Raw genomic sequence first — 13,727 nt, forward strand, 5'->3', positions numbered from 1 at the left:
GCATGAAACTCTCTGAACAGTGCTTGGAGCATTTTAACAAGAATAAAACTGATTTTGTGCGTCGATTTTTTATTATGGATGAGACCTGGATTCACCATTACACACCAGAATCCAAACAGCAGTCAAAACAGTAGACAGAAGCCAGTTGTTCGGCGCCAAAGAAGACAAAGTCGGTTCCAACAGAAGAAACGGTCATGGTATCGGTATTTTGCGATGGAAAAGGCATTTTGTTTATGATTTTGAAAAGGGTAAAACAATAACCGGGGAATATTATTCCGATCTTTAAACAGACTAGAAGAAAACATTCGTGAGAAAAGACCCGGTTTGCAGAAGAAGAAAAAAATCATCTTTCATCAGGACAATACACCTACCTAAAATTAAGGGACTGCAGTATGAATTATTGGAACATCCACCCTATTCCCAGATTCGGTTCCCTCTGACTTCTATCTCTTCCCGAAACTAAAACTCTTTCTCGCTGGTCAGCGTTTTTCTTCGAATCAAGAGGTGATTGCAGCTGTAGAGGGATATTTTGCAGATCTTACTGAGAACCACTACAGAGACGGGATAATGGCGCTGGAGGATTGATGCAATAAATGCATTAGTCTTAATGGAGATTATGTTGAAAAATAAAAATAATTTTGAAATTATAAATTCGTTTTTTTTTATTGTTAGGCCGAGAACTTTTCAGACTCCCCTCGTATCATACTGTCCTAAAACGAATGCATTTCATAGTTGAATTTAAAGCTAATATGCTCAATTCAGTTTCTGACAAACCGTTTATTTTGACGTTATCTTTTCATGTGCTTGCAATATGTACATTCATGAATGAAAAGAATATGATTGCAATATTTTTGTTGAGTTATTTACTGATACAATAGAAGAGATTTTCAAATGATAAAACTAGAGGAAAGGACTAGAACTAGGGGCATTCCTAGAAGTTGCGAAAGATTGTGCTGATTAAGAGCGAGAACTTTTTTTTATTATATTACTTAGACTGACTAATGCGTGAGTGGAATTAGAGTGCGAATAGATTTAAAACACACATACTGGCCACTGATTTAGAAACCTTAAAGATTTACATAAACGGCACTTAGATCGCGTATATATACAAAATACTTGGTCACATGCGTCACTTGGTGACGTATGTGACCAAGTTGTATCATGTGATCAAGTTGTCGCCATATGACCAGGCAACTATTTAAGAATACTGATAGTCACAATAAGCTCTTATTAGATGAACTCACGATTAGCCCTGTAACGAACTCTAAAAGAGTTCGATACAGGGCTTATTGGGAGTTTCCGTCTGGCTGGAGCCATAATTTGAAAACAGCAAAGCTGACTAATTTCTCAAAAAGTGAGATATACCGGTGCTTAACCAGTGGAAAAAATAATCCACTTTGCTTGTCTCTTGTCCTAAGACAGTCTGTCAGGAACGAGATCGCCGTCATCTAAGAAAGCTTACTCATACAAGCTCCATGTGTGCAGCAATTGACCGAATCATTTAATGAAGACTGTTCCCAACCTTTCGAAAGCCTATACGGAACCCCTAATTTCTGTGAATAACCGGAAAGTGTCCTGCGGTTAACCTAGTGGCTATGTGCTTCGCAACCATGTGCCTGGGGGGGAGTGTGCTAGGTTCGATTCCCGTCGACGACGTGAGAAACTCAAGGATCTTCCTCAACCATAGCCAAGTTAGCAGGTCTTGGGCGTGGACAGCAGGGTTCCCCCCCCCAGTTTATCTGGTTTTCTTTTATCGCGCAAACAGGCAAACTGGCCCTGTGAACACACAAGCTACAGTCATAGGATACCTCCAGGAATAAGGAGTAACGAACCTATACCGTTGTTTTGGTTCCGAATGCCTACACGGTAAAAAGTGTAAGTCTACGCGTAAGCGTAAATTAGGATAGGATAGGAACCGGCAAGTTCATTTGCAATGGTGTCAGGATCACCGTGACTAGACAAATGAAGACTGGAACTCGTCAAACCACTTGACCTTCCTGTTATGTGGTCCCAGAAGTGATGGTATACCTTGCTCTGTACCGACGGTGGGAAACTGGTTTGGCGGGATCCTCATGAAGGCCATGTGCACACAACTCAAGGTCATGGAGATGTTTTCATAGGGTGGGGCATATATATATATATATATACGCTCACACTATGTTTTTAAGTTTGTAAATATTTGGGAATATGCAAGCATCTTACTCCTAAATTGCATGCTTCGACTATCTCCTATTGATCCACTGAATCCTCTGGTATGTGCCACGGAAAAATCCGTTCTTGTGATGCACGCACAAGGAAACATTATTTCCACATCTGTCTTAATCAGTGAAATTAATGACATTATTTTATTATAATAAGTATGACGCGAAATATCTTGTGTTAGTGAATCTAATTTCACAGAATCGTCAGACAATAAGACTAACGAATTTAACTTGCAGAAGGAGTGAAGGAATAATACCTGAGATGGTGAATAACGAAGACTTTTGAAACCCGAGAAGCAATTCAGAAGGAAAACAGTGTAGGATGTGAGATGAAAGAACGAAATGACAACGTAATAAGTAATCAAGTTAGAACCGATTAAGATAATGAAGAAGTAATGAACGAGGAAGTTTGGAGAAAGGGATGAGTGCATTTATCACCAAGACCACTGGATAACACAGAAGTAAAGTCTTTCTTATATCACTAAATATAGATGATGTTGCGTGGAAGGAGGAAGCTACTTTGGGTTAAGAGCCAGTTTAGTATATCGTCTTTTCAGCTTACAGTGTGTGGTTTCAAAAAGAGCTGCAACATGTATGTTTGTGATGCCTTAAAAATAGCAGATAATTTTCGTCACGTGATATGAGATCTCTAACTTATTTATTGTAGGCTTTAAATGGGTTCTAAAAGAGGACCAGTCTCCCACCTAGTGGCACAAATTGTCTACCGTTCAGAGACCTTCACAAACCTCAATGCCCAGAGCTCGCAGTTTGTTGATTTGAGACGAAAAGCACTCTTCAATCGACCAACTACAAGCTGTCAGGACATAATGAATAGTATTAGTCATGATTCGCGTGGAAAGGCAATACTAGCCATACAATACTAACCTTAGCAATACTAGACAATATAAGAATATTTTAAAGAAATTTATTGAAATATACAACTGAGGAAAACGTTATGGAAAAAGAACTATGTTTGATTATGTTATGCAGGAGATATGATAGGAACGATTTTCACAACCTCCTGATATAGAAATTTCTTTTCTGACACTTAAAAGAAAAATCATGTACTAATGTACATTTCTTTCTCATATCTGACGACTTGTGACCATGACTGCTGATCATTTTTTTATAAAGGCATGGCTGGAAATTTTCCTTGGTAATATGCATTCCTGTTTGAGTCATTCTACTGATTCTAGCTTTTTCAGCGTCAATTCCCGTTATGTAGACATCTTCAAGAAATAAATAAGGTGTATAAGTGAGGTCTCGAAAAGGGATCTAGCAGCATCTGCTGTAAAGATGTAGCTTGGTCCTGCTACTAAAGCAGGAAAAACGCTTTTATTGTATTCCTCATAAGTTAGATACCATTTACTACGTGGATTTCTATGAGGTGCCCAATTGACCACAAAGTAACCTATTATCGTCCTAGATATATTACTTTTCTTCAAAGTCTCCATTAAAAGGTTAACATTAATGAAGATTTCATCATCTACCCCTTGAGGATAAATTTCACTTTCGCTCAAAACTCGCTCACCCACTTGAGCATTGATACACTTTTAATGGTCAGGTTTCTGACAGAGTCAATGAAAGAACACTGCACAATATCGTGGAACTTATTCTTTTCTTCGACGATTCTTTCTTGTTGTAGAGATGAATTATACTTTTTTCCCAGTAAGAATATCATTTTGGCACCTCTAGTTCTGGCATAACCACCCCACGTCTCGCGGATCGCATTCCTTTCGTCGAAATGTAATGCAGCTGTGATAACTACGATAAGCAAGTCAACTTTTTCTCCTTTGCTTTCAACAAAGAAGGATGATTGAGTGTGAAACTGTAAGGATGCGGATTGACGTGTTTTACATGTCGACTTGATGAAGTCTATATACGTTTAGTGTAATTTAAATGCCAATGTGGATAATTAGCATTATTTCTCGCTTCGCGTTTAGCATTAACGAAATTCACAGTGGAATTTAAAGTGAATCCATCCTCTGCTAGGCGGGTTGCTTCTTCATTGGTCGTATTGTGACTAATGCTCGTTGCATCCAGTTCATCCTTGAATGAAATTTTATTTGGTGGTAGCATTTGGCCAAGGAATAACCGACCTTGTCGGTCAATTGTCTTCTGGTTATGTTTAAACGATTCAGTATAATACTGAAAAAATGTAATTGAAGCAATTCTACACGCAGCAGCTAACATAAGACACACGAAAACAGTTTAGATTGAGACATACCCTGAAGATATCCATCAGAAAATACCTGAAAAATACAGAAAGAAATATTTTTATTTTACAAGGTTATTTAATAATTTCTAAACTGTTAACAGGCTAGATACGATGGTAATAATACAACCTAATATGATTATAATAATACAACCAGTGAGATTGATATTCTTTAGATATTGATAATGTTCTTTATCATAACGATTTACCTTACAACCTTTTTAGGCATATCTATTGCAAATATGGTTCCGATTTTTCTGATTTTAGCATTAAAAATGATCGAACTGAAAAGACTTGGCACATTTCAATGGTGATCGTAGTTGTCATATTTTAGTAAATATATTTTTTTCTTTGTGTTCATTTAGACAATACAAGCTATCCAAATTATTATATAACAAAATACAGGTTGTCCCAAAAATTACTGCGTATTTTGTGAAATTGGGAAAATTTTATAATACCGGAATGTCGTATCCATATGCATACTTTACATACAAAATACATTTCATTAAATGGGTTAACCGTTGTTTATAAAATTTCATAATAATACAACTGGATATGTGCATCACATAGATATGCTTCCCCCTCACCCCCCAAAAAAAAACATAAGCAGGCATCGAAACTGTTAGCTGTCTTCGAAGCAGATCAGGAATTAGATGTTAGAATGTATCCTGCAGATTGAATTTACTCAGCATAATAAATCACAGAACCAGGCATTTAACTCCAAAGAATAAGGTTGCTTTCTGTTTTACGCTAACGGGTCATCCATAGGTTTCGAAACCGCATCCGACGGGACTAAGGAATTGATGACTAGGAATTGATCCTTACTCCCGTAGTCTTCCAAGTCTACTTATATATTGCATCGTACGTTGCTTTGGCCAATTTGCCTGTGTTGTTACATGAAAAATTCGAGTCTCCTTACGAAAAATCCTTGCTACCTCCGTAGAAACTGTTTAACACACTTTCAGTTGACACGTCCATATAGAAATTCTTCATGTGCTTAAGGAGTTCTAATTAAGATGTTTCCAAGCAAACGGTATTGTCGACAAAGGCTCTCAGCAAGCCTCACCACGTTCAAAAGCTTGAAAACCCACAAAAAGAAGATTGTCTAAGATGATAAACAGTACATGCAGATATTGTTGATCAAATCCAGAATAACAATTTAGTATATCACGTTTTGTTCAGTGATTAGGTGACTTTCTATACCTACCTTAGACACAAATCAACGAGCTCACTCTAACTGTCGCAACTGAAGTGAGACAAACTAGCTGAGTTCATTGAATGAGAAAGAGACTCGCCTGAAGTAAATGGAGATCGTAGAATGATAATTCCAAGGTACGCATAAACGAGTTGTTATTGTTGTTGAGACTACAGTGGCAGTAACTGTAGGCTTCAATATTTTCTTAAAATGCAGCTTCTTCAGGATTTCGATTCTGAAATCTTTCAGAAAGATGGAGCACCATGCTGTTATGCCAGAATCGCTCAGGAATATCTAATCAGTCAGAAGTCGTTTTCGGACTCATGGACTGTGCTTGAAGGCACAGTCCATGAAAAGGACTATAAAAAAAAGGACATATAAAAATGACTTTAAGTAGGATGAATTCCAGATTTAATCTCATCAGAAGTTGCATTAACTATGGGTTTCACAAAAGAATTCATCAACCAGATTTTTGGCATCGCATTAAGGAGGCTATTTAGAAAATAACACCTAAAATGTTTAGAAAAAGGTTCTTAACGCATATGACTCATTTGTGATTAGCTGAGCGTCTGATGCGGCACAGAGCACATATGGAAAATAATAAAAGTTTTGCACCATACACGATTTAATAGTGCATTTTGTATAAAATACAGTAATACACTGAAGTGCCATTTAATTAGAGATAGATACCTAGTAACGTGATGGAACCCCCCTCTGACCCTGATAATCTTGCGGAGTCCTTGCCACACGAGGCAAGGACTCCGCAAGATTGCGAAATTATTTCACAGGTGAGGCAACTGATGCATCTTTAAGAGCTGTCCGTAATTCACTCAGTTCGGTGATGATGGGACAAGCGCCGGAGCACTCTTCTCGAGGGTATCTCAAATATTTTGTTGAGATTTAAATAAGTCTATTAGGTGGCCATTTCATTATTTCGAACTCAACAGAATGCTCCTGGAACCAAACAGTAGCCTGCCTGGAGCTGTGAGATGAAAACAGTTTTCTTGCTGGTAGGGGCCATTTCTATTGGGATGCATGATGGACATAAATGGATGTAAATGGTCGGCCATGAGTTCTACGTACCGGGATGCATTGAGAGTAGTTGGTAGATGTATCAAAGTTCCCAAAGACGTCAAACTGAAGACACCCCAGGGCCATCACTGAGCCACTACCAGCTTGTAGAGTTCCGATCTGATATGCACGATCGATGGCTTCATGGGGTTGGCGCCATATCCTCAGTCTCCCATCGGCGCTATGAATCTCGATTCATCAATCCTGGCTACGTGCCACTATTTCATATCCATTGCTAGTAACAAGCCTTGTTACCTAATCTACCAATTATCCTCAAACATTTTGAAAAAGTAACACGCATTAGATTAGACTACAGAAGTACAGAACAACAAAAGTAGAAGTAACTGAAATATTACATCATTTCAAAACACCAATTCGGCCTCCAAAAAAAGGACTATAAAATTTTTAGAAGGTCCTTCGTAGAAAAGGCTATCAATAAAAATCAATATGCTATCTTTATATTTCTTGACTCAACCAAGGCTTTTGACGCATTTGACCATGACATACTGGTGACCAACTATATGCATTTGGAATAAAATGTTCATATCTGGTTAAGGACCATCTCTCAAGCAGAACACACCTCACAATAATGAGTGCAAATCATGGCTATGTTTATGCAGATAAATCACGGTGTTATCTCTATATTAAAAATATATTATTATTAAATCACCATATTATCAACTACTCGGTTCAATATTTCGTGTAAATGAATTACGCGAAAAAATATATTATAAATTTCGTACAAATTAAATAACAATATCGTTTTGGCAAAAGTTACAAATTTCCTAAGGATCTGATTAAGGAATTAAGTACAGTGCATACAGAAAACTATGCAGAGAGACATTCCAGTATGGAACATTTCACTGGCCAACTGCGATGCAGCTCTTATAACGATGTACCATACTTAGCACCAAGTGAGTCAGACGTTATTGAAGAAAACTGGCCCACTCTTTCTTCAGAGCAACTATAATGCCTTGTTTTTTTCTGTAGGGGGAATTTCAAGCAGAATGCGTCTCTCTATTGCGTCACAAACGTATTCTATTGAACTGAGATCTGGAAAACGTGCTATCCTCCCGATTCGATTAATAGTTTCGGCCTCCAAGAGAATCTGCGCTGCTTGTGTACGTGTGGTGTGTCATCGTCATCCATAAAAATTATTCGCCTTCAGCATCCCACAAAAATCGAACATTACGTTGAAGAATATCGTTGGAATATCGTTCACCAGTCATAGTCCCTCTTTCCAGCAGATGTACCTCGGTGCTTCCATTAAGTATAATGCCTCATCACACTATGGCCCCACCACCGCCGTATCTATCTCTTTTAAGAACATTCTTGCGATGGTATGCAGTACCACTTCCACCTCAGATCACGTGTCGTCTAGAATCGGAAGAAAGACTAAAATGACTTTCATAAGTAAAGAGTACATTAGCCCATTGGTGTCTTGTTCAATTTTTACGTACAACACCACTGAAAACGTGTTCAACGATGAGATGTGGAAAGGGATGCAGTCTTCAGGTCTTCAGCCGAACGAATAGGCCTGCTTGTAGCAGATGATTTGTCAGAGTTTATCGAGATATCCGCGTACCTGTGCATGAATATCGCCGACATGCAAGCTGACCTGGTCTGGTGCGTCGATTACGTTTTACTGTTATAACCAAAATAACCAGAAATTTGTCTTCATGCACGAAACGCTTCCTTCAAACACAATTGGCATAGAGTATCCCTTTTATCCTGTTGTGTACTACCACGTTACCTATTTGAGAGTGATTCGAAAATTTAAATGTGTACTTGTTTTCTGTTCTAAATCGTCAGTCGTACAAATTGACACAAATTGCTTGGTTTGAATTTGCGGTTATAGTCTTCAGAAATAGTGTTGATCCTTATGGTTTGGACAACAGTGTGTGTGTGTGTGTGTGTGTGTGTGTGTGTGTGTGTGTGTGTGTGTGTGTGTGTGTGTGTGTGTGTGTGTGTGTGTGTGTGTGTGTGTGTGTGTGTGTGTGTGTGTGTGTGTGTGTGTGTGTGTGTGTGTGTGTGTGTGTGTGTGTGTGTGTGTGTGTGTGTGTCAGCTATAGACCAAGCAGTCTATAGCTGATAACATTTACACACTTCACGAATCACACAAACACAACCCTAACACCAGGTCCTATATTCCATCCATAAAAAGTATCCAAAATGCAAATAGTGTATGCTAATCACACTATCTTATATCCGGTATTCCAGCTACTCGTAGATATAGATAGCATGGAGTCCTCCAAGGAACAACACTATCGTCGAATAATGCTATTTTTCAACATATAGATAAATGGCATTCATTACTTGGGAATACAAAGTGAAATATATCAATAGCAGATGATAGTGCATTACTAACAATCCACACGTACATTAACACCTCTCTCTCTTCAGAGCATAACATTATCTAAACAAAATAGTCACCTACTTGTACTGCATTTTACTAATAGTAAATAACACTAAAATGCAAAACTAATCATATCAAACCCAATAATCAAGCACCCTACACCACTGACAATGTGCATTTTCACATACCATTGCATTACCCATAGCAGCTGCCACTGCTCCAAAATCACACCCTTAACATCGCATGCTGATTACCTTGGTCTACACAAAGACAGCCACCTTAAATGAACTGAATATAGAATACTCTCATAACAAACTACGCAATATTGCTGCAAAACTCTTCCAAGCAAAGGATGCCAACCAACGTAAAATAAATAAAACAAACGTAGCCTGGAATTTGTGAAACAATCCTACGTTATGGTATAACTTTCTTCACAAACACAATAACCAAACTCCTCATGGCCAAACACGAAATCTTGAGTTTATATAACCTATGACATTACACGTTATGATTAGTAAGACATTATTTCAATAACGCTTACCATAACAGTAGATAGATCTTGTATAACACGACCAAAAATCAAGCACCCTACACCACTGAAAATACGCATTTTCACTTATCATTGCATTACTAATTACCCATTATATTACCCATTGCATTACCCACAAACCTTTACTCTAAAGGGCTTACCTGTATGGCCGTGAGAGGGCTTCTCACACTATTCAACAACTTGTCAAACAATATCGAATATCTGAACAGTATAAAATATTAAAAAGATCTGTGAAAATTGTATCAACACACCTAGCAGTATGAAAAGTTGATATACATATCATATAAAACACAGTAACGAAAGCAACTAACGCTAACAAAAACAAGTTATGCTAAATCGTTAAAACTACTGTCTTCAGAGAAGTAGCTTACAAGTCAGTGGGATTACTTCTCCTCATCATTCTTTTGCTGCTAATATAAGCATCCAACTAACTTCATGATATAATTTCCTTTCGTTTACTTTATCCTATACATAATTTACACACACATCAAAACGCGCATATATGTACAACTGTTTTAAACCTTCAGGACATACTTCGCTGCACATCATGGAACTGTTCGTGTCTATCATGTTGCAACACACGCTCTTAGTCTACTCTTGTTTTGGATAGGAAGAAGCAGTTCTAGTTTTCACGGTAATTTCAACTGAAACTATATTAGCTGAAACAGTAACAAAATATTAACGGTAACAAGTGTGTACCAACTAAACAAAATATCTGAAATGCTTGTATAATAAAAGCCTTCTTATGATGAAAATCCAATTTTAGTGATAATCTTTGCCTGATAAATCGTGAGTCATCTTTGATTAATTACCTTAAACATTAATTAAATAAAATAGAATAAATCACAGATCAGACTCATAAAAAGAGAAATTTAAAAAATAATAATATTCTTTTCCAGCCCTTCATGACTGAACTTTGTTAAATAATACCATGGAATGTAACTCAACGTTATTGTTGTAGATATGTAAATATTGCAAAGATCGATAAATAAACAAATAAAATATTACTACTAAAATTATTATTAACAATGATAATGATAATAAATTAATATGAATATTACTACTTTTATTGTTAAGTAGCAGGAAGGTTATGAGGCAGTGTCAGGTTCTGGTCCTGTTTTTCCAGGTTTGGCCTCTGGCATCCTTTTCTGCTGTTACAAATGTTGAACTCAGTCTGGACAATGCAGCGATTCCTACTTTGTGACGTCTCTACGGAACTGATCATTGTCTCTTTCAGCAAGACAGTTCATGTCATAAGCCTTCTGCTGTAACCGCGTGATTTGTGGACATGAACGTCACCACACACTTGTCTGGCCTCAACAAAGCGCTTATCTCACCCTACTGAACATCTTTGGGATGAAATGGAGCGTCGCTTGAGGCCAGGGGACTTCTGTCCCACACCAGTCCAGGACCTCATTATGTGTTAAGTGCCTATAGGAAGAATGGTCGAAAATTTCCATTGATCACTGCCGTACGCTCGTGGAAAGTATGTCCTTTACGACTGCTGCAGTGACTACGGCGAAATGACGTTCTACATCTTATTAATTTGGGCGCCATGACTGTTTGTTCCTGGCACTGTGATCCGTTAACTTCTTTCCAAGCAATGTATTGCTTAACAGATACTATTTTTACGTAAATATTTTGAGCTTGACGAACTGAATTCATTGATACCCCTCTGAATATTAATCCGCAAGTAAAAAAAACGACTTTAGCCGTTAAGAAACGGGAGCGTAGCAATAGAATGTTTGCTCAGATGTACACCATTAAAATAATATATTTGTGGTCACTAAATCATTTCGTATAATCATTTTTAATACGAGGATTGTTTGAAAAGTTTGGTAAATTTTGAATATACGGCGACACAGTTCGTTCATTCATACCAGTGTCGGCACGTATCATCTTTCTCATAACCCCTGGCAAAACGTTAGTTACGTGCGACGCATAGATTTCGTTTGGCAGATATTTAAAATGACCGTCTTCACATTTTTCATAAAAATGGAGAAAAAGCAGTTTCGTGCGTTAATAAAAAAAAACAAAACTTTTATTTAAAGTAGTGCGAGGCCACGCAGATCAAAGCGGAGTTAGATCCAGTTCATGGGGACTCTGTACTAGCATTAAAGACTACAGTATTTATCTTTGGATAAGTGAGTTTAAACGTGGTCGTAATCCCATTGAAGTTCATCTTCAATGGACTTACGACCACGTTTATGAAGCTCGCTCCGGACGCCCGATTGAGGTCACTACGAAGGAAATGATCGACAAAATGTGTGTGTGTGTGTGTGTTAAACTAGTATAAAATATTTAGACATAGTATTTACATATGCATGAACATGTGCGGATATGCATTGTTAATACATACCCGCACACATTTGCATTGCATATAACTGTACAATCGATATACGTATAACCTTAGCAGTATATTTAATTTTTATTTTGTTCACTTTCTTCGAAGCCGATGTTTGGCTTATATGAAGATGTTATAGGTGCCATTAGAGTATACAATTGGAATAGAAATTGTTTTCATATTCGATACTCTTTAACTTATATGCTTATAACTATTATTAAATATTGTTAGCAAATGTATAAAATACTAATATATGTAGAAATAAGGTATTATCATTATTCCCTTTCTGATACATTTATGCTCACAAAGCTGAGAGCAGGCATTAATTTTTTTAATATAATTAATTAAGTGTAATACATGAAATTAATTAAATATAAATTAAAATAAGAATAATAATGATATACACAAGAAAGTGGAGTGTATGTTGAATGGAGAAAATTCATTATCGCGAGAGAAAAAAAATACAGGGGACGTATATGGTTTGTAACCATGATTATATGAGAAGGGGTTAGTTTTATGCTTACAAGAATTCTTTGTATAGAACTTGCATATTTTCTCCTGGCAGGTTTGCTGGATAGAAATCCTCCGTTTTCTGGAGGTAAAATCCGTTCAACCTCCGTATGAGACCAGCTGACCTCTAACACATTACGCAACGCGAAATAAAGCCTTACACATGAGTAGCAGTAGAACATATGATGAGGTGCGATACAATTTGCATAGAAATTGCAGTTACAATTTCACATTGGTCATGGAAATTGTATAAATAATATTAACTTATCAAAAGTAAAAGCGTTGTATTTTTAGATAAGATATATTATAAAATATTCGCGGTTATAGCGATCATAGACATCAACAAAAATTACTTATTTCTGAATTCACAAATTATATTTGCATTAAAGCTGGAATAAGCTTTTGTAAAGAAAATGGGATAATTGCTTACTGTTGGTGTTTTGATGTATTATGTTTATTTGTTTTCCATTTCGAGTTGAGTTTATAACACTGCAGCTAATGTTTCGGTATCTTTTATAGTAAAATGCCATTTAAAAAATAATTTGTAAAGAATCTCAAAATTTAATTTAAATTCTGGTTAAATCCACCATAACAAATGATTTTTTTCGCTACACTATTTTTCTAGTGAACATGACCGCGTTTGCAACTGAATGCTGTGCGTCTTAAAACAAATTTACTTACCTGGATGGTATGTCTTACAGAGGAATGATTTGTGCTTTAAACCAGCTATCTTCTAAAAATGTGGAGTCTTGTATTTACTGATTCGAATAATTGACTTCGTGGAAGCGAAATCCCACAATTCCAATCTTCAGAAGTGAAATGAACTGCGCTTTCACAAAGTAGTTGTGAAACTGTAATGTTGACTCAAATAGTACGAATGACTCAATCGACGATGTGCGTCAGATGCATATCGAAATAGTTCTATCTCTCATCAGAATAACGAACTGTTTCCATCAAATATTAGAATCTCTCTCTCTCTCTCTCTCTCTCTCTCAAACAATACAATACATTTCGTTATCATTTCCTCAGAGATATGCACATCATAAAGTGCACACACGTACTATTAATACTTTAATACTATGAACGCAAATCCCTCAGAAATCGCATTAGCTGACACAATATACAGATGTATTACGGTTTTAAGCAGCTGGGCAGAAATATCGAATAGGGTCGGAATTTTGTGAGAGTGCAATTTGTACTTTCGCTTTTTTTAATTAGAATAAACTATGACAGCTATTCAGATTCAGAGAATTTTTTAAGTCATATAGTCCATTTACGAGTGGGA

The 13,727-nt window shown here is 36.9% G+C and overlaps 1 pseudogene; it reads right to left on the minus strand.

Moving 5' to 3' along the window:
* LOC150095471 (uncharacterized) overlaps positions 1–13,727 on the minus strand; it is a 36,578-nt pseudogene that overhangs the window by 19,960 nt on the left and 2,891 nt on the right.

The sequence above is a fragment of the Typopeltis vanoorti genome, chromosome 20, assembly GCF_054136105.1.
Source record: "Typopeltis vanoorti isolate ZY-2024b chromosome 20, IOZ_Tvanoo_1.0, whole genome shotgun sequence".
Lineage (NCBI taxonomy): Eukaryota > Metazoa > Arthropoda > Arachnida > Uropygi > Thelyphonidae > Typopeltis > Typopeltis vanoorti.